This window comes from Hyla sarda, chromosome 5 (genome assembly GCF_029499605.1).
Source record: "Hyla sarda isolate aHylSar1 chromosome 5, aHylSar1.hap1, whole genome shotgun sequence".
NCBI classification, from domain to species: Eukaryota; Metazoa; Chordata; class Amphibia; order Anura; family Hylidae; genus Hyla; species Hyla sarda.
Window position 1 is genome coordinate 223322130 of NC_079193.1, and position 27991 is coordinate 223350120.

Here is a 27991-nt window from a genome sequence, read left to right on the forward strand (position 1 = left end):
CTCCTCCAGGGAAGACCTTCGTCTCTCCACGCCAACGCCTCGGAATCCTCAAATGGGGTCACTCCTCCCATCTCGCAGGTCATGCGGGCATCAAGAAATCCGTGCAACTCATCTCTCGTTTCTATTGGTGGCCGACTCTGGAGACGGATGTTGTGGATTTTGTGCGAGCCTGCACTGTCTGTGCCCGGGATAAGACTCCTCGCCAGAAGCCCGCTGGTCTTCTTCATCCTCTGCCTGTTCCCGAACAGCCTTGGTCTCTGATTGGTATGGACTTTATTACAGACTTACCCTCATCCCGTGGCAACACTGTTGTTTGGGTGGTCGTTGATCGATTCTCCAAGATGGCACATTTCATCCCTCTTCCTGGTCTTCCTTCTGCGCCTCAGTTGGCAAAACAATTTTTTGTACACATTTTTCGTCTTCACGGGTTGCCCACGCAGATCGTCTCGGATAGAGGCGTCCAATTCGTGTCTAAATTCTGGAGGGCTCTCTGTAAACAACTCAAGATTAAATTAAACTTTTCTTCTGCTTATCATCCTCAATCCAATGGGCAAGTAGAAAGAATTAACCAGGTCCTGGGTGATTATTTACGGCATTTTGTTTCCTCCCGCCAGGATGACTGGGCAGATCTTCTACCATGGGCCGAATTCTCGTATAACTTCAGAGTTTCTGAATCTTCTTCCAAATCCCCATTTTTCGTGGTGTACGGCCGTCACCCTCTTCCCCCCCTCCCTACTCCCTTGCCCTCTGGTGTACCCGCTGTGGATGAAATAACTCGTGATCTTTCCACCATATGGAAAGAGACCCAAAATTCTCTCTTACAGGCTTCATCACGCATGAAGAAGTTTGCTGATAAGAAAAGAAGAGCTCCCCCCATTTTTTCTCCCGGAGACAAGGTATGGCTCTCCGCTAAATATGTCCGCTTCCGTGTTCCCAGCTACAAATTGGGACCACGCTATCTTGGTCCTTTCAAAATTTTGTGCCAGATTAATCCTGTCTCTTATAAACTTCTTCTCCCTCCTTCTCTTCGTATTCCTAATGCCTTTCACGTTTCTCTTCTTAAACCACTCATCATCAACCGTTTCTCTCCTAAACTTATCTCTCCCACTCCTGTCTCCGGTTCTTCAGACATCTTTCCTGTAAAGGAGATACTGGCCTCCAAAAAGGTCAGAGGAAAAACCTTCTTTTTGGTTGACTGGGAGGGCTGTGGTCCTGAAGAGAGATCCTGGGAACCTGAGGACAATATCCTAGATAAAAATCTGGTCCTCAGGTTCTCAGGCTCCAAGAAGAGGGGGAGACCCAAGGGGGGGGGTACTGTTACGCCGAGCGCTCCGGGTCCCCGCTCCTCCCCGGAGCGCTCGCTACACTCTCGCTCCCGCAGCACCCCGGTCAGATCCACTGACCGGGTGCGCTGCGATTCCGCCTCCAGCCGGGATGCGATTCGCGATGCGGGTGGCGCCCGCTCGCGATGCGCACCCCGGCTCCCGTACCTGACTCGCTCTCCGTCGGTCCTGTCCCGGCGCGCGCGGCCCCGCTCCCTAGGGCGCGCACGCGCCGGGTCTCTGCGATTTAAAGGGCCACTGCGCCGCTGATTGGCGCAGTGGTTCTAATCAGTGTGTTCACCTGTGCACTCCCTATGTATACCTCACTTCCCCTGCACTCCCTCGCCGGATCTTGTTGCCATTGTGCCAGTGAAAGCGTTCCCTTGTGTGTTCCTAGCCTGTGTTCCAGACCTCCTGCCGTTGCCCCTGACTACGATCCTTGCTGCCTGCCCCGACCTTCTGCTACGTCCGACCTTGCTTCTGTCTACTCCCTTGTACCGCGCCTATCTTCAGCAGTCAGAGAGGTTGAGCCGTTGCTAGTGGATACGACCTGGTCACTACCGCCGCAGCAAGACCATCCCGCTTTGCGGCGGGCTCTGGTGAATACCAGTAGTGACTTAGAACCGGTCCACTAGCACGGTCCACGCCAATCCCTCTCTGGCACAGAGGATCCACCTCCTGCCAGCCGGCATCGTGACATGAGTCATACTTCAGATTATACAAGGATATCATTTACAAACCATTTTATCAGTTTATCTAAATATAAGAATATGTGACATAAGATTATTGATATAAATGCTTTTTTTTTTGTTTGCCTTCTGTATTTAGTTTTGTTATAATGTCAAACACAAGGAAACAGTATTAAAGGGGTTATCCACCATAAGGTAATTTTAGTACGTACCTGGCAGACAGTAATGGACATGCTTAGGAAGGATCTGCGCTTGTCTTTGGGCTAAATAGCTATGTTGTGAGATTACCATAATGCTGAGGCTATCTTTTTGTGAACTGGATATATTCTGTTGGAGTTTGTTCCCTCAAACTACAAGTCCTATGATTCCTGGTTTGTAAGTTTTCTGTTTCTGACCAAAGTGCATCCAGCTGTTGCAAAACCACAATTCTTGCAGAATGATCTCCCTCTCAACCAGCAGTCGCGCTACCCATGAAAGCAAAGACGGGCTACCTCTGACCACCTGGCTAGTGATGTAATGTCTCGGCCGCATTGCAACCTGGGAAAACCTGAGACAACAGTCATTTTGTATGCTGTTAAAAATAAACATTGGGGCAAAAATCACAAAGAATTGCGAGACCACCATGAAACACAGATACGGACACTATATTATGAACAATACTAACTTTACAGCCCCTGTAGCATCGTAAAATAACAAAAAATCCCAGTGTACTCCTTTAAACAAGAAGTTTAATGTGGCACAACCAAAGCAGCTTGAACTAAAGTCAGATAGCATCTTCATGGATTTCCTATGGCGATTGCTATCAAGTTAGATTGTTACATAGCCTGACATACAAAGGAAAATGAAACAATAGTAAGCAACAAAGTTATGACAGAAATGTAGAACAAAGTGGTAAACTTAAAGATTGTTCTCTACATTCTAAGTATGAATAATATACTTAACATATAAGCTATAAATTATTATTTACATTTTCTAAGCTGTTTAATAATACAGGAATTTAGGTGCACTACTGTGGTAGATGTAAACAATGACATTGGCCAACCCTCAAAACTGATGTTAAAATTGAGACATTAGCCAGTATATCCTTGTAGGGAGGACATACCTGAGCCCATACACCAACGCCAAGGTTTCTCAAGTGGCACCGACCTTGGCGTTGGTGTGCGGGCTCAGGTATGTCCTTCATATAATGATATACTGGCTAATGTCTCAATTTTAACATCAGTTTGAGGGTTAGCCAATGTCATAGTTTACATCTACCACAGTAGTGCACCTACATTTTTGTATTATTGTATTATTCTTTTTGTTACACATTCACACCTTTCATCTGGTGTATGATGCCCATGTGGCACTTGTAGTCTGTTGCAGGCATCCCCCATTGTATGCATTTTATGCTGGGGATCGCCCCTAGCAATGGACCACAAGGGCAGGATCTGCTTCCCCGGCATAAATGTACAACTGCATTTGGGGTTGTGCACCTCCTACCATTTGAGACCACATCTTTGTTGTTGTTTAAAGCTGTTTAATAATGATGAGTTTTTCTGTAGAAATAAGTGTGAATAAGTCGGACACACACTGGGGGAGATTTATCAAAACCTCTGTAGAGGAAAAGTTGCCCAGTTGCCCGTAGCAACCAATCAGATCGCTTCATTCATTTTTAACAAGGCCTCTGCAAAATGAAAGAAGCTGATTGGTTGCTGTAGGCAACTGGGCAACTTTTCCTTTGCACTGGATTTGATAAATCTCCCTCACTGTGCCCATAATGAAAACACATTGTTTCTTCTTTAGCTGAATCTCACCCCTGCACTGTCCTCCCCAGACCTCAGTGTCTTTCTCCTCCAGGCTCCTCCTTCTGCCTCCTCCAGACTCCTCTGTTCCACCTCTCCAGACCCCTTAGTCCTCTCCACGCTCCTCTGCCCCCCTCCCCAGACCCCTAAGTCCTCTCCTGGCTCCTTTGCCCTCCTCCTCCCCAGACCCCTAAATCCTCCCCTGACTCCCCTGCCACTCTCCCCAGACCCATAATCCTCTCCTGGCACATCTGTTACCCTCCCCAGCCCCTAAGCCCTCTCCTGGCACCTCTGTACCCAGACAGCCCCCCCCCCCCCCCATAATCTTTGGTCTCCTCACCAAACCCATTAGCAGCCAGCCCCCCGGCCTTCAGTCATCCTCCTTTACACTTTTCTGCCCCCAGCCCCATTTTCCTCCGCACCCCCCTTCAGTCATGCTACTACACAATTTTCTGCCCCCAGCCCCCTTCTCCTCCACATCCCCCCTTCAGTCATCTCCCTTCACATTTTTCTGCCCATCCCCGACCCCTTCTCCTCCGCCCCCCCTTCAGTCATCATCCTTCACACTCCCCCCCAGCCCCCTGCACCCATCCCTCCAGTCATCCTACTTTACACTTTTATGCCCCCCAGCCCCCTCCGCATCCTCAACTTTAGTCATGCTCCTTCACATTTTCATGACCCACCCATCCCCCCCTCCTCTTTAGTCATCCTCCCTTACACTTTTTGCCTCCTCCCTTACTCTCTCACCTTGTGGAGGAGGGTTGGCAAGAGATGCTGCAGGTTCCTCTCCTCAGAAGAAGAAGTAGGGACGTCCGTGACGTCAGGGGTGTGCCTGTGCACGGACATCTGCTGCTCTTAAACAGCAGTGTCCCTGCCCGACTCACTGCACTTGGAGCCAGGGGACCGGCCAGAGCGAAGACCACTGCAGGTTAGGAAGGGAGGGCGTTAGTGAGTGGCCAGAGGCACTATTATATCATTGGCCGCATCTGATAGAGGGCAGGGAAGGCAGAGGGGCTGGCAGCAATGGGCCAGGCCCTCGGGCGGCAACCGAGTGCCCGACCTGCTGCCGCAGCAACATATAGTGTAGTGGCAGGTCATGAGGCCTGGTCGCGATTTCGACCCTTGCGACCTCTATAGTTATGCCACTGCTGTATATTGTACAAGCTGAAATGACATTACATTGTAGATAAGTGATATACAGTTGTTACTTGGCATATCCCCAAAGCTTAGTAATGTTTTTTAAATTAATGTTTGTATTTTTTTTATTCATGGTGAGTTAAAACAAGTTTATAGAATTGTCTTTAGAAGTCAATACACTGGCCTTGCTATAACCTGTAGACTGGGCTGGTGCTAGACTATTTTGCTCCCTAGCCAAGACCTCCTACTTATACCCCAGAACAAGACTTAATAATATGACCTTTTAGAATCTAGATAATTTGTCTGTTATGTTAATAGGTACCACATAATAATAGTAAAAAAGAGATATTTACACCTGCAGGTGATGTGATGTCTTTAAATGTAACAGCTCAGATGTGTATCATTACATGCCTTTTCAGATAAATAGTACAAGAACAGCCTAAGTTTGTCTCAATCTGAGTCATCTCTTATAAAGTGCCTCTTAATTTTGTCTCATAGAGGGGGTCCAAAGTGGGGCACACTACTTATGACATCCATAGGCCTTAATAGGGCATGTGGACAGGGGTTGTCTTCATCTTCAAAAAAGCACCTTAAACTTACGGTACTTACCACAGTTTAGCTTTCTTGACATCTATGACAACTATGTCAGCAAAAACAAAGACAAACTGGATAAAGAATGAGCAATGAGCTACATCTAAACAACTCCAAAAAGAGGTAACCTCTACAAGACAACATCTGCAAGTATAGAAACTAAATAAACCAATCAATGGCCGGTTATAGTGACCTAAACAGGTGTGAACGGTAGAAATTAGTTGCATGACACCGGGGAGAGAAAATGGCTAATTGGGTCCAATTTGGACATTTGCACTTAAAGGTGTACTCACTTTTGTTGCCAAGGTTTAGACATACATGGTTGTGTGTTAAATTATTTTGAGGTGACAGCAACATTAAACACTATTGTAAATGCTGTGCACTCATTATTTTACAATATATAATATAATATATGTTGTACTAGCTGAGTACCCAGCATTGCCCGTTTTTTCCTTCCAAATTCTTGTGGGGGAGGAAAAGCAACAAAGGAGGAAGCTTTTGTCCTCATATCCTGTCCTCACATCCTGACCTCACATTTCAACCTAATTTCCCCACCTCATATCCCATCCTCATGTCCCGACCTTATTTCTCAACCTCATATCTCAACCTCATATCCCGACCTCATATCCCATCCTCACATTCCGCCCTCACATCTTCACCTCACATCCCAACCTCATATCCCGACCTCATATCCCATCCTTATATCCTGACCTCACATTTCATCCTCATATCCCAACCTCATATCACAACCTCATATTCTGTCCTCATATCCCATCCTCACATCCCAACCTCATATCCCCACTTCACATCCCCACCTCAGATCACAACCTCATATCCCGTGCTTATATCCAGTCCTCATATCCCATCCTCATATCCAATCTATATATCCCATCCTTATACCCCATCCTCATATCCCGACCCTTTGTAATGTCCTCATATACTGTCTTCATATATCATCCTCATATCCCATCCTTAGGTGGGGCTGTTGTGGGGATATAGTTGTTGTAATATAGAATATGTAAGCTGAAAATAGAAGGAGGTGTGGCTTTATTGGAGTGGGCGTGATTTGCCAGCCAGGCTGATGCACAAAAGGGTAGAAAATAAAAGGGTTGTGGCTTAAATCGTGGACGTGGCTTTGTGAGACAGGAGTGGCATGCAGGAAGGGTGTGGCTTGAAAGCCAGACTGACGCAATTACCAGGAGATGCAGAGTGGAGCTTGTGGAGTAAGGTAACGGAAGCCCCATATAGTTGCATGAGACTTGAAATGAAAAAAAAAAAAACATCATTCACGTAACGAGGTAGGTTAGGGTTTATTTAACTATCCTATATTGTTAAAAGAGGTGTATATATGGATATATATACTGATATATTTTCTCAAATCTGGGCTTATATAGTTAGTTAAATACTAAATAGTTGTAAATAAATTGATTTATGTGTTGGTGGTATAAGGTCAAAGAAAGAAAAGGATGGGATATATATATATATATATATATATATATATATATATATATCAGATTACCGCTAGGAGGATCGGTAAGTGGTGCTGTGCACCATCATGTGGATACATAATTGCAATATACCACCTTCGTCCATAGGAATATATGCAATAAAAACAATTTTTTTAAGGATACCGGTATCCACGTTTTACCATAACCATTGTGATACTAACATTTGAACACTAAACTATCTTCACAAAGCGGATACAAACTATAATACTGCAAGGTTATCCAATACTATTGCCTTTTATCCTGGAAAGCGAACAATAGCTGGTTTCCATATATATATACACACCTGTATATATATGTATATATGTGTATAAGTTTTATAAGCTTTATTATTATTTTTTAATTATTTTTAATTAAAAGTTATACATTTTAAACTATTATACTATCAATTGTACTATTCTACCCTATGCAAGGGCCCTGCAGGGGTAGATAGTCACTATATTATAAGTAAATATTGAAATATATTGAATTCTCCTAAATCACTTATTTACCACCCATACACTATCCACTCACATCACCCAATCACTTATTGTAATTTCTACTTAATATTTATACACATTTTCTACATACACATATACTCAGGTGATATACCTGGATATATATATATATATATATATATATATCACATCCTTTTCTTTCTTTCACCTTATACCACCAACACATAAATCAATTTATTTACAACTATTTAGTATTTAACTAACTATATAAGCCCAGATTTGAGAAAATACGCAATCAGTATATATATATCCATATATACACCTCTTTTATATGTAAATAAGGTTGAATGGGTTACACAACCTTGGCGTGAGTACTCATCTGGCAGTGAATTCCATACAATCACATTTTCGGTTGCAGCTACCTCCCTACATTTATCCTATATTGTTACTTTTCATAGATGTAATGTGTGTACCAAGTATTTTCAAAATATCTCCAGCCATACGGAAGTTATGCTGGAACACACATTTCCCATAGACTTGTATGGGATTTTAAACAATAACCTCGACCCTCGCAAAAAGGTTAGGGTTAATTTAACTATACTTATTCATTAGTTGACATATTAGTAACATGTGTACCAAGTTTCATGTTAATATCTTTAGCAGTTTGAATGTGATGCTGGAGCATACACACACATATTGAGTTTTCAAATATGTTAAAACCTAGAGCCTATCAGAAAAGCAATAGAAAGTAGGTTACTAGTTTACCGAAAGGTTAACCACACAAGCCTCATTGAATATTTGACCCCAAGACACATTATTGTGTTGATATCTTTATTTCTACTTTCTGCCTGTATTTCTACCTGTGTTCTTTAAAGAGGTACCCTATTACATCTTATCCCCTATCCAAAGGATAGGGGATAAGATGTATGATCGCGGGGGTCCCGCCGCTGGGGACGCAATCCGTCATTCCACATCCCCCTTTGTGAGCTCTCCGCAGTGCTGGAGGCTCTGAGTGTGAAGCATGATGACCAGGGGGTGGGAGTATCGTGATGTCATGACTCCGCCCCATGTGACATCATGCCCCTCCCCCTCAATGCAAGTCTGTGGGAGGGGGCATGATGGCCTAAGCAGTAACAGGCTGTCGTTATTTAGGCTGGGGATGGCCGGTAACAATTGTCCTCGCCCACCCTGGTACAACAGGCTGTGGCTGCTTGGCTGGTATTTGGCTGAAAATGGGGGAACAATATGCGTTTTTTATATATATATATATATATATATATATATATATATATATATATATATTTAATTATTTAAGCAAAAAAAAAAAAGCATTTTTGATGCATCGGCTGGTACCGGTAAATAAAAAAACACACAACACATTTTAAAAAAATTATTCCAAAAAAACACTCCCCCAAAAGCCCTCGTTAATCATTTTATTAACATTAAACAAAAAAAACACTGGTCATTGGTAATCCACAGGATACACGGATCTGAAATGAGAAGTAAAAAAAAAAAAAAAAAATGAGTAAGTACATTTAGGGGAAAAGAGTGGTAATTTTTTTTTATAAACTCAAATATATGTATCACAAATTTTTTTCAAAGCTGACTCCGAGTTGTCTCATCCTTCCTGTGCCATGTAACACCTCAGCAGCCTGGGTGGACGAGTCGTATCAGGAGTGAAAACTGGCAGCACCTTAGACTCCGCTCCCTGGTACGGCCCACATCATCATCCACACAGGTCCAGCGGATCCACTTCACCTCAGCCGTTACATTGACTTCATATTATCCCATCTTCATATATTGTTGTCATTTCCCAACCACATATCCTGTCCGCATATCCCCTCCTCATATCTCAACCTCATATCCCATCCTCATATCCCGACCTCATACCCTGTCCTTATATCCCCTCCTCATATCTCAACCTCATATTAAAACCTCCTATCCCGTCCTCATATCCCATCCTCCTATCATGTCATCGTATCTCGACCTCATATCCTGTCCTCATATCCCGACTCCATATCCTGTCCTCATATCCCGACCTCATATCCCGTCCTCATTTCCCTCCCTCATGTCCCGTCCTCATATCCTGACCTCATATCCCGTCCTCATAATTCAACCTCATATCCCGTCCTCATATCCTGTCCTTATATCCCGACCTCATATCCCATCCTCATATGCTGTCCTCATATCCTGTCTCATATGCTGTCCTCATATCCTGTCCTCAGGTGGGACTGATTTGTGATGAAGATATTGTAAGCTGAAATAGAAGGGGACATGGCTTTGTGGGACTGGGCGTGATTTGCAACCAAGACCGATGCACAAAAAGGGTAGATATTAAAAGGGGTGGGGCTTAAAGAGTGGGTGTGTCTTTGTGAGATGGGGTGTGGCTTGCAAACCAGACTGACACATTCACCAGGAGATGCAGAGCGGAGCTTGTGGAGTAAGGTACTGAAAGTCCCATATACTTGCATGGGACTTGAAACAAAAACACATCTTTTATATAAGGATGTAGGTAAGGGTTAATTTAACTATCGTATATTTTTATATGACATATAAGTAATATGTGTACCAGGTATTATTGAAATATCTCCAGCCGTACGGAAGTTATGTGAGAAGATACATTTCCCATAGATTTGCATAGGACTTTAAAAAAAAAAACAACCCTCACAAAGGGGTGTAGTTAAGGGTTAAATTAACTATCCTATATTTTAAGTGGACTTACAAGTTACATGTGACCAAGTATTATCGAAATATCTCCAGCCGTTTGCAAGTTATGCAGTAACATATACTGTATTTCCCATAGACTTGTATGGGACAAAAACCCTGACCATGGCAAATGGGGGTGAGTAAGGGTTAAATTACCTAACCTATGTTTGTTGTTGACATATAAGTAACATGTGTACCAAGTTTCATGTTAATATCTTTAGCCGTTTGGACGTGATGCTGGAACATACACATACACACACACATACACACATTGGCTGGCATTTATCATTGTAGTGTAAGTGAAGCATTTTTCTACACCTTTTTTGTGTGCTGGTAATGTGTAGGAGCACCAATTTTATTAAATGGTCACAGAGCATTTGATAATCCCTGCGTGTGCCTTTTTTCTAGACACAAAAACAGTCTAAAGACAATGATGAATGTCGGCCATTGAGTTTTATAGACATAGATTACACCACTGATTGTGTGTTTCCTTAACAAATTTAGTCTTGGTACCCATGAAATGCTTCTGCCACTTCGCCATCTTCAATGTCAGATTCAAGTATTTTGCATTGTAACATCTGTCTATTTTAGCAGAGAACAGCAATTAGCTATTGAGTCTGTTTAGAGGAATTCCAATTGCTCTGTCTGAAAGATTATAGGGCTCAGCCTGTTAAATGAAGCACTTCAATACTCAGTCACCACAGGCACTCAAGAGCAATAGTTCAAGTGCTTTGTTTATTTCTTGGAATACCATTTTTGCCAATCACTTAAAAATAATTGGCAAGGATTTAGCCTAGGAGACAAATGGTGATTATTACAATATAATGAACTATTCTGTCCAAACGTTTAAATGAAAAAATCATTTTGGGAAAGGTACACAATGATCAAAACACAATAATCTAATTTTGGGGCCCAGCAGCTGTAGTGACTATCTTTCACTGTTAAAGGTTCTTCAGAGTTGAGAGGTGATTAGGGATTACTGTTGATAATCCAAGAAAAAAAAGCATGCATACTAAAAATGGAGTGAAAGTCAAAATAATTAAACACTTTTCCATTTATGAACTTACTTTTTGTATTTGCTGCTGATGGTGTACAATGGGACCTATTCCATTTTGTCTACAGGGACTAATGGTTTGAGTTACACACCTACTACAAGTGAAACACTTTTAAATCTAAGGAAATTAAAGGTGACTTAGTATTCTTATTTGTTTATAATACAAACAAGGATACTTTCTAACACACAACTCTGCAAAAGCTTGTTTTGAGATGGGTGGAAGAGGTATTGTGAGCTTAAAGGACACCTGCAGCGGTATAAACACTTATCCCCTATCCTCAAGATAGGGGATAAGTGTTTGATCGCGGGGGGTCCGAACGCTGGGGCCCCCGGCGATCTCCTGTACGGGGCCGCGGCTCTCCCGTGCAGGGGGGCGTGCCAGCCGCAGCATGACGTTGCGGCCGGCACGCCTCCTCCATACATCTCTATGGGAGAGGCGGGGAGGCAGCATTCGTGCCTCCCTGCATCCCCCATAGAACTGTATGGGGACGGGGAGGAGACGGGGCATCACCGTTGACCTCTAGGTCGACGCTACGTCACCATGGGCGCTAATGCCGGCGCCCCGTTAGGGAGATCGAGGGGGGTCCCAGCGGTCGGACCCCCTGTGATCAAACACTTATCCCCCCTGTGGATAGGGGATAAGTGTAATTCCGCTGCAGTTGTCCTTTAACATCAAATATTCTTCTTTAAAAAGAAGTTCTTCCATTGCTGAGACCCACCAGTATGTAATAGACACAGGCAGCATGCTTGGACATTTCAGATAAATCTGAGTTTTGAATAGCCGCCAGGACCTGAGTAAGTGGTCACAGGAGGAGATCCCTGCAGTTGCTTCCCACCCCACCAGCCATGAGTGACATGCCTCCTTCTATACAATGCTAGGCAGATACACATTGCTCAGGGCTGGCGGGACAGGGAGTGTCATAGAACGGGAGCAGGCGCAGGGCATACATTCACGCTCTGCGTCCTTAAGGTGTAAAATACTGAGGGGGCATCAGAGGAACAGTATATGTGTTGACTATAACAACAAATAAGATTCTAGATTTCATTTTTAAAAATGCCTCTGAAAAATGAAAGCTGAGATCTGATTGGTTGCTATGGACACCAGTAAGTAATGGGTCCCTAGCATCCCTAGCATAAAATGATGCATCACTGAGTGGCAACCAACACTGCCACAACACCATTGCCCACAGGGGGAACGACTCAACTGGCAGTGCAGCCCCAATGCCACTCAAACCCGTCCCTGGGCCGCACCACCCCACAGACAAAGTGCTGATGCAGCAATGAACGCCACACAGAACCGCATCAGGGGGAACAGATGTGATAATAAATGTTGTTGAGAAGCATTAGATGGGGTGGCGTGACCACAGGGGGAACGACTCAACTGGCAGTGCAGCCCCAATGCCACTCAAACCCGTCCCTGGGCCGCACCATCCCACAGACACAGTGCTGGTGCAGCAACGAACGCCACACAGAACCACACCAGGGGGAACAGATGTGATAATAAATGTTGTTGAGAAGCATTAGATGGGGTGGCGTGGCCCAGGAACTGGTTTGAGTGGCATTGGGCTCTGCCAGTTGAGTCGTTCCCCCCTGTGGGCACTGGTGTTGCGGCGTGGTGGTTGCCACTCAGTGCTGTGCCATTTTATGCTAGGGATGCTAGGGACCCACTACTTACAGGTGGCCATGACGTGGATAGTGGGCTTGCACTTCATGATCATAAAGTACACTAACGACCTGTTAGTATAATAAATGTTGTGGAGAAGCATTAGATCAAGGTGCATGTTGTGGATGTGCGACCATGTCTGTTTTTTCTCAAGTTGAATTTATCTCATGGTAATGACTAGTTTAAAGGGATTGTCTACTGGGAAAAACCCTGTGAATATCATAGAAGCAGGTTCATTTCCGTATACCCATTGCAATGACCCAGAATGGTAAACTCTGCTTCAATTAAAGTATGCATGTTTTCCAACTGTAAGATGGGTGTTTAAATGACAGCTACAGTTGGTGAAATATGTATTGAACACGTCACAATTTTTCTTACTAAATATATTTCCAAAAGTGCTATTTACATAAAAATTTCACCAGATGTTGGTAACAACCCAAGTAATCCATAAACACAAATAAAACAAAACAAACGGGCTCAGAAATTAAATCCTGTGTAATAATATGACATGACACAGGGAAAAAAAATATTGAACATGCTTCCCTGAAATTTATTTAACCCCTTGCCGCAAAACGCCATTTTTAAAAAGAGCTGCGGCACGGCAGAGTTATGAAGCGAGCTCAGGAGCTGAGCTCGCATCATACCCGCACGGTCCCGGCTGCTATCAGCAGCCAGGACCCGTGGCTAATGTCAAACATCACCGTTCAGACAGATGTCCGTCATTGACTCTTTAGACGTGGCGATCAAAGTTGATCGCCGCGTCGAAAGTGAAAGCTTCCCGGCAGCTCACTCAGGATGATCGGGACCACCACGGTGAAACCGCGGTGTTCCGATCAGCTAGGACGCACGAGGAGGGTGCCTTATTATGCAACAGCTTTTGGCCTTGCAACAGCAGCAGGTACCCCAACCTGGCCCACTCCCACCACCTGCTCCTGCAGTGTCTTCTGGCTCCCAGCTGCACCTGCCTTTACCTTCCAAGTATGATGGGGATTCCAAGTCATGCAGAGGCTTTGTTACACAGTGCTCCATGCACTTGGAGCTCATGTCTGAACTGTTTCCGACAGAACGTGCGAAGGTGGCCTTTGTCATTAGCCTACTGTCCGGCAAAGCCCTGGCCTGGGCTACACCCCTTTGGGACTGCAGTGATCCAGTAGCTTCCAACTTAACGGCTTTTCTGGCAGAATATCGCTGTGTCTTTGAGGAACCTGCACGTGCCTCTTCTGCTGAGTCGGCTTTGCTGAACCTATGTCAAGGGAATTCTTCCGTTGGTGACTACGCGGTTCAATTCCACACTCTAGCCTCAGAACTGGCATGGAATGATGAGGCCTTGTGTGCCACATTCAAAAAAGGACTAGCTAGCAGGATTAAAGATGCCCTTGCTGCACGTGATTCTCCTTCTTCTCTGACTGAACTTATCCACCTGGCCACACATATTGATGTACGTTTTGTTGAGAGGCAGGAAGAATTGAGAGATGGCACCTGCCCAAACACGGAGATATCCTCGCCTGGCACCCGTGTTTCAATGTTCACCTCCTGCGCCTCATGCCGAAGAGTCTATGTAAGTGGTCGTTCCCGTCTTACGCAACAGGAGAGATCACGACAACGCAGTGAGAATTTGTGCTTGTATTGTGCTAGCCCCAAACCCTTCCTCAAAGACTGTTCTGTTTGTCCACAGTATCCGGGAAAATGCTTGCACCTAGGGCACGTAGGAGAGGCATCCCTAGGTGTGAATACCACCTCTCCTCGCTTAACTATTTCAGTACAAGTCTTCGCTTCTGCCAAGTTTTCCTTCAGAGCTACAGCATTTTTGGATTCCGGATCAGCAGGTGACTTTATTGATGCTTCTTTGGTCCACAAGTATCATCTTCCTGTCACTCGCCTTGCCAAGCCCTTGTTCATCTCCTCTGTTAATGGACAAAATCTGGACTGTATGGTTCCACTCCTTACTGAATCTCTTGTCATGCAAGTGGGTGTATTGCATAAAGAAAAGATAAAATTCTATGTTCTGCCACACTGTACTTCAGAGATTCTTCTTGGCCTTCCTTGGCTGCAACATCATTCTCCGCAACTGGAATGGAGAACTGGAGAGATTATTCGTTGGGGACAATCCTGTCAAAATCTTTGCCTCCAACCAGTCCAGCCTTAAAGGGGTACTCCGCCCCTGGTATCTTATGCCCTATCCAAAGGATAGGGGATAAGATGTTAGATCGCCGCGGTCCCGCTGCTGGGGACCCCGGGGATCGCCGCTGCGGAACCTCGCCATCATTACTGCACAGAGCGAGTTCGCTCTGTGCGTAATGACGGGCGATACAGGGGCCGGAGAAGCGTGACATCATGGCTCCTCCCCTCATGACATCACGGCCTGTCCCCTTAATGCAAGTCTATGGCAGGGGGCGTGATGACCGCCACGCCCCCTTCCCATAGACTTGTATTGCCGGGGGTGGGCTGTGACGTCACGAGGGGGCGGAGCCGTGACATAACGATGCTCCGGCCCCTGTATTGCCCGTCATTACGTGCAGAGCGATCTCGCTCTGCGCAGCAATGATAGCGGGGTGCTGCAGCAGCGATCCCCGGGGTCCCCAGCAGCGGGACCCCGGCGATCTGACATCTTATCCCCTATCCTTTGGATGGGGGATAAGATGTCTAGGGGAGAAGTACCCCTTTAAGTTGTTTCTCGCCTTCCTCCTTTACCTGGACTGCCACCACCTTACCAAGATTTCTCTGACGTTTTCTGCAAGAAACGGGCTGAGTCTCTGCCTCCACATCATCCTTACGTTTGCCCTATTGATCTTCTGCCTGGTACCACTCCTCCTCGTGGGAGGATAAACCCTCTATCGGTTCCTGAGACCAAAGCCATGGCTGAGTATATCCAGGAGAACCTCCAAAAGGGATTTATCCTTAAGTCCTCTTCTCCTGCTGGAGCTGGTTTCTTCTTTTTTGGGAAGAATATGGCTCACTCTGTCCATGCATTGACTACAGGAGACGTAACAAAATCACGGTCAAGAACCGTTACCCACTACCTCTTATCTCAGAACTTTTTGACCGTCTACGTGGTGCCAAGGTCTTCTCCAAATTGGACTTACGTGGAGCGTATAACCTCATTCGTAACCGCAAGGGAGATGAATGGAAAAGGGCCTTCAATACTCGTGACCGACATTTTGAGTCTCTCGTAATGCCATTTGGTTTCTGCAATGCTCCAGATGTTTTTCAAGAGTTTGTCAATGATATCTTCCATGATCTTCTCTACACCTGTGTTGTCGTATACCTAGATGGCATCCTGATCTTCTCTTCCAACTTAGAGGAGCATCGTACTCATGTTCGTCTGGTTCTTCAGCGACTATGGAAGAATCATCTCTACGCCAAACTGGAGAAATGCCTGTTCGAGAAATCTAGCCTTCCATTTCTTGGCTACATTTTCTCTCACCAGGGCCTGCAGATGGATCCAGATAAATTGTCTGCAGTATTGCGTTGGCCTCATCCTACGGGCCTACGTGCTATTCAACACTTTCTGGGGTTCGCAAACTATTATTGTCAATTATCGTCAATTGTGGCTCTCACTAAGAAGGCATCTAATCCTAAGTCTTGGCCTCAAGAGGCTGAAGAGGCCTTCTCCTGTTTAATGTCTGTGTTTGCCTCTGCTCCCATGCTTACAAGAACTGATCAGGAGAGGCCCTTTGCTTTGGAGGTTGATGCCTCATCTATTGGAGCGGGTGCCGTTTTTACTCAGAAAAACGCCAAGGGCAAGACTGTTACTTGTGGGTTCTTCTCCAAGACCTTCTCTCCTGCTGAGAGCAATTACTCCATTGGAGATCGTGAACTCCTCGCTATCAAGCTAGCTTTGGAGGAATGGCAACATTTATTGGAAGGTTCTTCTCATCTGGTCAGCATCTACTCCTACCATAAAAATCTTCTATACCTTCAGTCTGTTCAGCGTTTGAACCCCCGCCAGGCAAGGTGGTCACTATTCTTTTCTAGGTTCAACTTCTTCATTCACTTCCATCCAGCAGACAAGAACATCAGGGCAGATGCTCTCTCCAGGTCCATTGATGTCATTGGTTTGGACTCCACGCCTAGGCATATTATTCCTCCTGACCGTTTGATTCCTGCAGCTCCTGCCGAGATTCAGCAAGTTCCACCTGGAAAATCCTTTGTGCCCACCAGATTGAGATGCAAGGTCCTGAAATGAGGTTGTTCTTCCTTGACAGCAGGACATGCTGGAATAAGCAAGGCTCTACTTCTTATCTCCCGGCATTACTGGTGGTCCCATCTTAAACGTGATGTTTCTGATTTTGTTCATTCCTGTGAAACTTGTGCCCGCAACAAAACTCCTCAACAGAGACCTGCAGGACCCTTACAGCCTTTACCCATTCCAGAGACTCCCTGGTCCCATATCGCCATGGATTTTATCACCGATTTGCCACCATCTCATAATAACACTGTCATCTGGGTCGTTGTAGATCTGTTTTCCAAGATGGCTCATTTCAATCCTCTACCAGGTCTTCCTTCTGCCCCGCAGCTGGCAAAGTACTTCTTGTTGCATGTCTTTCGTTTACATGGTCTTCCTCAGCATATCGTTTTGGACCGAGGTGTGCAGTTTGTCTCTAAATTCTGCGAGGCCTTTGTAACCGTCTGGACATGAATCTGGACTTCTACTGGGCCTACCACCCTCAGTCCAATGGAGAGGTGGAGAGGGTTAATCAAATCCTAGAGACTTTTCTTCGGCATTTTGTTTCAGCTCGCCAAGAGGATTGGGTCGACTTTCTTCCCTGGGCTGAATTCTCATATAATCATAATGTCTCCCTATTTTGTTGTCTATGGACTCCATCCCCGTTCTCCTCTTCCCCTCCCAGTCTCTGCCAGTGTGTCTGCTGTGGATGAGCTTGTCCGTGACTTCTCTTCCATCTGGCAACAGACCATGAAGGCACAAGCGGATAAAAGTAGAAGACCTTCTTCATCCTTCTCTCCTGGTGACATGGTGTGGCTTTCATCAAAGTACATCCGCTTCAAGATCCCCTGTTACAAGCTCGGTCCTCGCTACCTTGGTCCCTTCCAGATTCTACAAAAAATCCACCCTGTTTCCTAAAAAAAACTCTGTCTACCTGCTACGTTACATATTCCTAATTCCTTCTACGTCTCTCTCCTCAAGCCTCTTGTCATAAACCGTTTTTCTCAGAAGAATCTTGTCCCCACACATGTCTCTGGCACTTCTGACATATTCATGGTTAAAGAGATTCTTGCTACAAAGACTGTGAGAGGTAAACAATTATTTTTGGTCAACTGGGAGGGTTACGGACCTGAAGAGAGATTTTGGGAGCCTGAGGAGAAACATTAGTGTTACACTTCCTTTAAATGGGCACTTTCATACAAAAAATTGCTATTGCACTCCTTATGGTAAATAATAAATCTTTCTAATGTACTTAGTTTAAAAAAATGAAGTTTTCTATGTTTTGTGTTTAAAAAAGCTGTCACTGGGTGTCTCCCTACTTGTCCAGAGCACATTTTCCCCCATCATTTTAACACACTTTGGACTCCTGCTGGCCTGGCAGAAGTCCAAAATCAGGAAATGTTGAAGGGGTGTGTACAGATTTATCCAATCATAGCTAATCTCACACTGAAATGCTCTGAGCTGTGTGTAGCAGAGTGAGGGAGGAAGTTCTCCTCTGTATGGCTTCAGATGATGTCACGCCTTCTGGGTAACACCCCTTCCCAGTCTGTGAATCTGACTGAGACTGAGCAAAAATTTCAGAGCAAAATCAAGGTAGAAAACTAACAAATAATAAAAAATAAAGGCAGGGGGTGGTTTATCATGATGGGGGCAGTGAACTCGGAGGATGATAAAATGTAACAAGATCATGAGAGGTATTCTTTAATTATGTGAATTTTGCCAGAACCATTTGCACCTCTCTTTCTTCGTTTATTCAATACCTGTTCAATACCTGTTTATTCATTTCTGAGTTTATTTCTTTTGGTTTCTTGGTATTACCAACATCAGGTGAAATTTTCATATCAATATCACCTTTGGAAATATATTTCACCTGCTGTATATACTTGGACTGATTAAGTAAGCATATTTTATTGTATAAGAAATGCCCTACAATAGGACAAAAATGGTGTAAATTTTTTGACTCAGTGGTATCCCACTGTAAGATTATTATGTAAGAATGGACGACTAAATTCTACCAATAACTGATAATACATTATCATTATCATTTACATATTTTATTGTTTATGTACATTTGGCTACAATTTTTATAAGCACAGTCAAATATTCTGTTCTGGTATAGTATTCCCTTAAGAGGATGTGCTCTTGAGAAGCAGACAAAACAACCAGCACATTATCTTTTTTGTATAATCAATTTGCAAAAAAGTTCAAGAACTGAAGAAGCCAGAATAAATTAAGAAGCAGATCATCTCGTATAACACATAAACCACAACCCAATTTCACATGATTTTAAAATGTGTTCAGCAGGAAACCCAATTTTCTCACATTTGATGCAAAAACCCCACTGTACTGCCTCTTCATACTTATTCTAAGAATTGTAATTTTGAATTGGGTGCTGTTTAAATACACTTACACAATTTATTTTCTAAACCATAAATATCTAAAAATGTTATAAATCAAGAAAAACCATACCTTAATTCTAAAGTATTATATACATTCGCTGCTCTGCTACATGTGGAGTTGCTGCAGGTAGGTTATGTATGATTAATTATCAAGTGAATAACTTGATTTATTTAAAGTTTTAATATCTCTGAGAGGGTCTTGTAGCCACACCACTGAGTTGACTTTTCTACCTGAAAGAAAACCTGTCATCAGTGTCAACTGCACTAACCTGTGGGTAGGGTAGGTAGTGCAGGTGACACTGATGACAACCATATTTACCTGGTCCCATTCCGTGCTCCAGCTTGTCCGCTATCTTCCTCCATTGTTTTTGTTCAGGGGCCGACTTGGAGCATGGACGGAGCTTTCTGACATCACCGGTAATGTTAGAAAGCTCTGCCCATGCTCCAAGTCAGCACCCAGAACGAAAACAATGGAGGAAGCTAGTGGGAGAACCTGGGCACAGAATGGGACCAGGTATGTTTGGTTGTCATCAGTATCACCTGCACTACCTGTCTGCACCGCCAGGTTAGTGTAGGTGACACTAATGACAGATTTCCTTTAACCTTAAGGACCACGGGTTTTTCAGTTTTTTTCACTTTAGTTTTTTTCTCCTCACCTTTTATAAATCATACCCCTTTAAATTTTGCACCTAAGAATCCATATGATGGCTTATTTTTTGCACCACCAATTCTACTTTGCAGTGGCATAAGTCATTTTACCCAAAAATCTACGGCGAAAGGGAAAAAAATCATTATGCGACGAAATTGTAGAGAAAAACGCCATTTTGTAACTTTTTGGAGCTTCCAGTACACAGTACATTTTTCGGTAAAAAAGATACCTTACCTTTATTCTATAGATCCATACAATTAAAATGATACCCTACTTTTATAGGTTTGATTTTGTCGTACTTCTGGAAAAAATCATAACTACATACAGGAAAATGTATACGTTTAAAACTGTCATCTTCTGACCCCTATAACTTTTTATTTTACTGCATATGGGGCAGTATGAGGGCTCATTTTTTGCGCCATGATCTGAAGTTTTTAGCGGTACCATTTTTGTATTGATTGGACTTTTTAATCGCTTTTATTAATTTTTTCATGATATAAAAAGTGACCAAAAATACGTTATTTTGGACTTTGGAATTTTTTTGCGCGTACGCCATTGACCGTGTGGTTCAATTAATTATATATTTTTATAGTTTGGACATTTACGCACGTGTTGATACCACATATGTTTATATTTATTTTTATTTACATGTTTTTTTAATGGGAAAAGGGGGGTTATTTGGACTTTAATTAGGGAAAGGGTTAAATCACATTTACTAACTTTTTTTTTACACTTTTCTTTTGCAGTGTTATAGCTCCCATAGGGGGCTATAACACTGCACACACTGATCTTTTACATTGATGACTGCAAAGCCATAGCTGTTAGTTTCGGTTAAAATATACGTCCTTGGTCATTAAGGGGTTAATGGTCTATAACCAGTATACTTGGGTTAAACTAGGATAGAAAACACCAAAGATTACAAGGGGTTGTCTGCTGTAGTATTAGTTTCAAACAATTGGTTGTCTGTTTTAGAATTTTCGGAATGGACAAATACCATATTAGGCCATTTCAAGTAAAAAGGAGAGACTCAACTAGCCAGAATGGAGAATAGGAATAGCATTTCCATAAGTACATTTCCATATTTCACATAGACAATCAGTGGACACCATGTGTTGTTTTTTTATTTGCTTATGCTGGTGATGCTGCAGGAGAATTAAACATTTACTACTACAGATCATAGCTGATTGATGAGGATCCCAGCAGTATGATACTGAAATAGTATTTTATAATACACTATGGGGGACATTTATCATTGTTTGCTTTAGTAAGAAAGTTCTGAAGGTGTTTTTTTTTTTTTGCTTTAGTTTTGCTACATATTTATTATACTATCACAGGGGGTTGACAAATTTGGAGCACATAAGCAAAACAAAATAGTCACAGGTGAGACTTTTGTAAAGACTTTTTAAATTTGCTTACGTATGGGAGTTTTGTACCCCAGGTAAGACTTGGAGCCAACTTGCAACTTTTTGTAAGGGGTTTGCAACTTTTCTTAGCCTACGTGTGACTTTCGCACATCATAAATACCTGAACACTGCAAAGTAAAAACTGATATTTGCTTAGGTAAGGCTGTTTGTAACTTTTTGCTTACTCACAAAAGTTGCACAAAAAAGTGCTTAGGCGCATGTGAGACTTTTTGTGCGACTTTTGTAAGCAAAAAAATAAGGCTCTAAATACCTTGATAAATGTCCCCCTATTAGATTAAAATTATTCAAAGCCTATAGTGCAGTCATGGGATAAATTATATAGAGCTATGTATCCACTGAACATGTTTTTCTTAATTTCTCCTACTGGACACCACCTAAAAATGCCCATACATCTTTGACCAAAGTCGGCTCATACAAGGTTGTTATAGGTCAAATCGCCAATAACTTATTGGAATCTGTCATTCTGGACTACAAAAATCACTGGTGTGCAGCCAGCTTTACTCATCACAAAGTATAAACCACCGTGTACCATGTTTCACCTTTATTAACTAGACTCTAGAAAGGTTAGTTGAGAGTAATGTAAAACAAATTATATAATCAAAGCACATATGTCATAGCCCTGAATTGCATTAAAAAATTCTGAAGGCAGCGACATTTCCCAGCATTCTATTTTAACCCAGTGTCTAAATAGAGTTTATTATAGTGATTTGCATTTTAGGAAATGCAGCTTTTACACAGAGCATTGTACAGTAATGTGACATGAGAAAACTTAACTCTCCCACATTTCAAGACCTTAGCTAAGCTGCTAGGGGTGTGTCAGCCAACAAGTTTTGTGACATATTTAATATACCACCCTTTACATTATGTCATTGTTAACCCCTTCTCTCTTTGGCGATTTTTCATTTTTGCTATTTTTTTTCCTCATCACCTTGTAAAAATCATAAAATTTTCTATTTTCCACCTAAAAATCCATATGAGGGCTTGTTCTTTGCGCCAACAATTTTACTTTGTAATACCATTAATACTTTCACTACATAATCTATGGAGAAACCATAAAAAAATTATTTGTGAGGCAAAATTGAAAAAAAAAGCCATTTTGTAATTTTTAGCAGCTTCCGTTTCTACACAGTGCAGTTTTCGGTTAAAATTGAACCTTATATTTATTCTGTAGGTCAATATGGTCGCAAGCATACCCAATTTATATAGGTTTGATTTTATTTTACTACAAAAAAAAAAAATTTTATAACTACATGCACCAAAATGAATAAGTTGAAAAATGTCCTGTTCTCACCCCTTTAACTTTTTTATTTTTCTGAATAAGGGGCGATGTGAGGGCTCATTTTTTGCGCTGTGATCTGAAGTTTTATGGGTATCATTTTTGTTTTGATCAGACTTTTTGATCCCTTTTTATACATTTTTTTATGGTATAAAAAGTGAATAAAAGTACGCTATTTTGGACTTCGGAATTTTTTTTACGTGTACGCCATTGACCGTGTTGTTTAACTAACAAAATATTTTTAAAGTTCAGACATTTACACACGTGGAGATACCACATATGTTTATTTTTATTTTTATTTACACAGGTTTTTTTTTATGTAAAAGGGGGGTGATTCAAACTTTTATTAAGGAAGGGGTTAAATAACATTTAATAACACTTTATTTTCACTTCTTTTTTTTTTGCAATGTTATAGCCCTCCTAGGGGACTATAACATCACACACACTGGTTTCCTACACTGATAACTGTCATGCAATAGTATGGCATAGATCAGTGTTATTGCCGCTCAACTGCTCCTGCCTGGATCTCAGACACGGAGCAGTCATTCGGCGATCGGACAGCGAAGAAGCAGGTAGGGATCCTCCTCGCATCCTGCAAGCTGTTCGGGACGCCGCGATTTCACCATGGCGGTTCCGATCAGCACCACTGAGCTAATTGGCAATATTTACTTTTGTTTTAGATGCGGTGATCAAGTTTGATCGCCGCGTCTAAAGGGTTAATGCCGGACATCAGCCCGATCAACGATGTCCGGCCTTAGCCTTGCTATAGGCAACCGGGACCCACCGGGTATGATGCACGCTCACCTGCTGAGCGTGTCATACCTCGGGAGCCGCAAATGGACGTTAATGAATGTCCATTTGCGGCAAGGGGTTAAACAGAAACATTGATTTGATGGAAGAAAACAGGCAATTTATCTACAAACCAGTAAATCAGGCGCAGTCAGCCTGTAACAATCCCACCTAGCCAGACATCACATGCTGCGCTCTGGTCACTCAGGATCTGTAGGTGCTGGACCAATCTGCTCTGGCTTTAGCGATTGCACCCTCCTGAGCTGGTATTTATAAGGCTTTAGTCTGCTTCTACTCATCGCCTGTGTTAGAGCTTGTTATCTGCACTAGTTGCCATATTGTTCTTTGCTATATTGATCCTGTGTTTTCTGCACTTGGCTTGTTACCTGATTTTCCTCTGCTTTCCAATTTGGTACTACCCAGCTATCTAGATCGTCCTGTCTAACTTTATTTGTATTTTTCTTTATTCCGTGTTTTGTTATTGCTTCAAGTTATGTGCCTGTTAACCCCTTCCCACTATTGGGCGTATGCATATTTACTGCGGATACGGTCCCGCAAGAACACATACAGTCATAGCCGTAAATGTTGGCACCCCTGAAATTTTTCTAGAAAATGAAGTATTTCTCACCGAAAAGGATTGCAGTAACACATGTTTTGCTATACACATGTTTATTCCCTTTGTGTGTATTGGAACTAAACCAAAAAAGGGAGGAAAAAAAGCAAATTGGACATAATGTCACACCAAACTCCAAAAATGGGCTGGACAAAATGATTGGCATGCTTTCAAAATTGTGGAAAAATAAGATTGTTTCAAGCATGTGCGACTCCTTTAAACTCACCTGGGGCAAGTAACAGGTGTGGGCAATATAAAAATCAGACCTGAGAGCAGATAAAAAGGAAAGAAGTTCACTTAGTCTTTGCATTGTGTGTCTGTGTGTGCAACAGAAAGAGGAGAAGAGGAAAGGAGAAAAGAACTGTCTGCGGACTTGAGAACCAAATTTGTGGAAACATATCAACAATCTAAAGGTTATCAAGTCCATCTCCAGAGATCTAGATTTGCCTTTGTCCACAGTGCACAACAATATCAAGAAGTTTGCAACCCATGGCACTGTAGATAATCTCCCTGGGTGTGGACGGAAGAGAAAAATTGATGAAAGGTGTCAACGCAGGATAGTCCAGATGGTGGATAGCCCCAAACAAGTTCAAAAGATATTCAATTGTTCTGCAGGCTCAGGGAGCATCAGTGTCAGCGCGAACTATCCGTCGACATTCAAACAAATGAAACGTTATGGCAGGAGACTCAGGAGGACCCCACTACTGATACAGAGACATAAAAAGGCAAAACTACATTTTGCCAAAATGAACTTGAGTAAGCCAAAATCCTTCTGGGAAAACATCTTGTGGACAGATGAGACCAAGATAGAGCTTTTTGGTAAAACACATTGGGGGATATTTATCAAAGTTTATGTCCCACATCAATATAGACCAAACTAGAGAGCGTTAGGCTGGTCTATTGTGCGCCTAATTTATCAAAAAGCGCACGGCTCTTGATAAATTCTGAGCACAGACTTTGTGATCTATGCTTTAGACTGTATTTAAACCTGCTCCAACATGTTCTTACATTTCAGCGTACTTTCAGCCGATGCGACTTGTCGCTGAAAAGTCGCTTTTGATAAATTCAGCGCCAATGCATTTTCCAATGCATTTCCTTCTAAAATAGACTAGAATGCAATTTGTTCTAAAAATCCTCTAGAGCAAAAGTCTCAAAAAAGTTGCACATATTTAGACTGCGACTTTCTGTGCGACAAATTTAGACAGGAAGAACCAGTCTAAATCCGTTGATAAATATCCCCCATTATTCTTATGTTTACTGAAAACGGAAGGAGGCCTACAAAGAAAAGAACACAGTACCTACAGTGAAATATAGTGGAGGTTCAATTATGTTTTGGGGTTGTTTTGCTGCCTCTGGCCCTGGGTGCCTTGAATGTGTGCAAGGCATCATGAAATCTGAGGATTACCAACAGATTTTGGATTGCACTGTACAGCCTAGTGTCAGAAAGCTGGGTTTGCGTTCCGAGATCTTGGGTCTTCCAGCAGGACAATGACCCCAAACATACTTCAAAAAGCACCCAGAAATGGATGGCAACAAAGCGCTGGAGAGTTCTGAAGTGGACAGCAATGATTCCAGATCTAAATCTCATTGAACACCTGTGGAGAGATCTTAAAATTGCTCTTGGGAAAAGGCGCCCTTCCAATAAGAGAGACCTGGAGCAGTTTGTAAAGGAAGAGTGGTCCAACATTCCGGCTGAGAGGAGTAAGAAGCTTATTGATGGTTATAGGAAGCTGACTGATTTCTGTTATTTTTTCCAAAGGGTGTGCAACCAAATATTAAGTTAAGGGTGCCAATAATTTTGTCCAGACTATTTTTGGAGTTTGGTGTGACATTATGTCTAATTAGATTTTTTTCCTCCCTTTTTTTGTTTAGTTCCAATACACCAAAGGGAATAAACATGTGTATAGCAAAACATTTGTTACTGCAATCCTTTTCTGTGAGAAATACTTAACTTTCTTGAAAAATTTCAGGGGTGCCAACATTTACGACCATGACTGTATGCATACATCCTATTGAACTCCTGTGCTCTTGGACGCAGTGAATGAGATTTGTGGCGGGACCTGGCTGTCATTTACAGCTGGGATCCCTCCAAAGACGCTAAGACCAAGATTGTGTTGATGCCTAACCATCTATAGGATTGACAGAGGGATAAAAAAATAAAATAAATGCCCCTTTCCCAATAAAGCCTGGTATTATCACAAAAAAAACTATACATAATAGGTCTTGTCACATTAAAGGTATTTATCCCGCATGGTGAATGGTGTAAAAAAAATTTGGGTCCAAAACATGAAATAAAAATGATCAAAAGGTAGCACGTATCGCAAAAATTATACCAATAAAAAGTACAACTCGAACAGCAAATATAAGCCTTCACACAATGGCGTCGGACAAAAAAAAAAAAAAGATATGGCAGGTCGGAATCTGGCAGCATGTGCGGCATGCTGAGGACTGTAGTTATTCCTTCTTGATGTGACGCAGACTGTTCCAACCAACTTTGCTGGCCACATGGGCCAAATAGAGTTGTGGTGCCATTGTTCTAAAGTTAGGTGCAGGTCCCCGAGGTGGGACACACAGGAATACCCATTTATGTGTGTGTGACAACTGAATTTACATATATCTGTTTGAATGCTGTATCTTGGTCAGAGCAAGTGTACAATTGCAAAAAATTACAGATACAATATTTCTCTAATTTTATTTATTTTACAACATTTGTTCAGCAAAGAAGTAGTTATACCAAATTCACAAATCTCTACATGATCATTTTAAGAATTTACACATGTATTATAGATTTGTTGGTGTGAATATACCTTATAAAAGTTTCTTAATGTGCCTGCTCGCATGCCTATTTTACAGCTTTCAAATACTTAAATGGGCACTGTCACCAACTTTATTTTTTGATATGTTGTAGTACTTATGTACTACAACATATCTCTAATATACTTTTATTATTATTTTTTTTTATTAAAATGCTTTAATTTACATTTGAAAACCGGCCACTAGGGGTCTCCCTCACGCCTGAAAAAGGTCTGATGCGGCCGGGCACCGGTCCTTTTTCATTCAGCCTGCGCTCGCTCCCTGCCTGTCAATCAGACAGGCAGGGAGCTAGCGCATTGGCTCCCCGGCCACTGGCTGGGAGGCCACTCCTCCCGCACATCGCCGTCGCCGCCTCATCGCCGCCTCGTTGCCACCGCTGTCCCTGCACGCCCGCTGCCGGACTCTGCAGTAAGTGTAATGAGGGAACGGGGTATGCGGGAGGGGGGTTTGTAATGGAGGGAACAGGATATGCGGGGGGGGGGGGGTTGGTGATGGAGGGAACGGGGTATGGCGCGGGGGGAGGGAGACGGAGGGGACGGGCTAGCGCCGCATGTAACTAACTAATAGTTTATCTACACAGGGTGCCTCCAGCTGTTTCAATACTACAACTCCCAGCATGCCCTGACAGCCAATAGATGTCAGGGCAAGCTGGGAGTTGTAGTGGTGAAACAGCTGGAGGCACCCTGTGTAGATGAACTAAGGGTGGAAGTCCCCCCCAGCAGGCATCAGTGACGTGGTGCCTGCTGGGGAAGTCTGCCTGGTAGTGAGCACACTGCCAGGCAGACAAAAGGCATTTTTAATATAGTAAAAATTAAAATTAAAAGCAGGGAGGGGGTTAGGGATAGATTGGCAATAGGCAGGGACAGAAAAAAAAATAGGATGGTGGGAGCTACCCTTTAACAATTGAACTGAAACCAATGCTCCCTGCTCTGGGGACAGTGCTGAGGTGCTGGGAGTGGGTGGTGAAGGTATAC

The 27991-nt window shown here is 42.9% G+C and overlaps 1 protein-coding gene and 1 long non-coding RNA gene across 2 annotated transcripts in view; one reads left to right on the forward strand and one right to left on the reverse strand.

Annotated features, from left to right (window-relative positions):
• The window catches only part of NEDD9 (neural precursor cell expressed, developmentally down-regulated 9), a 189376-nt gene that overhangs the window by 95026 nt on the left and 66359 nt on the right, over nucleotides 1–27991 (forward strand). The gene's annotated exons all lie outside the window — the stretch shown is intronic.
• Nucleotides 2746–27991, reverse strand: part of LOC130273822 (uncharacterized) — a 31057-nt gene continuing 5811 nt past the window's right edge. Inside the window, exons 2-4 of the long non-coding RNA XR_008844133.1 lie at nucleotides 6720–6781; nucleotides 5542–5572; nucleotides 2746–2835 (exon numbers count right to left, since the gene is read on the reverse strand). This is a non-coding gene — a long non-coding RNA (uncharacterized LOC130273822). The remainder of the gene's footprint in view (nucleotides 2836–5541; nucleotides 5573–6719; nucleotides 6782–27991) is intronic.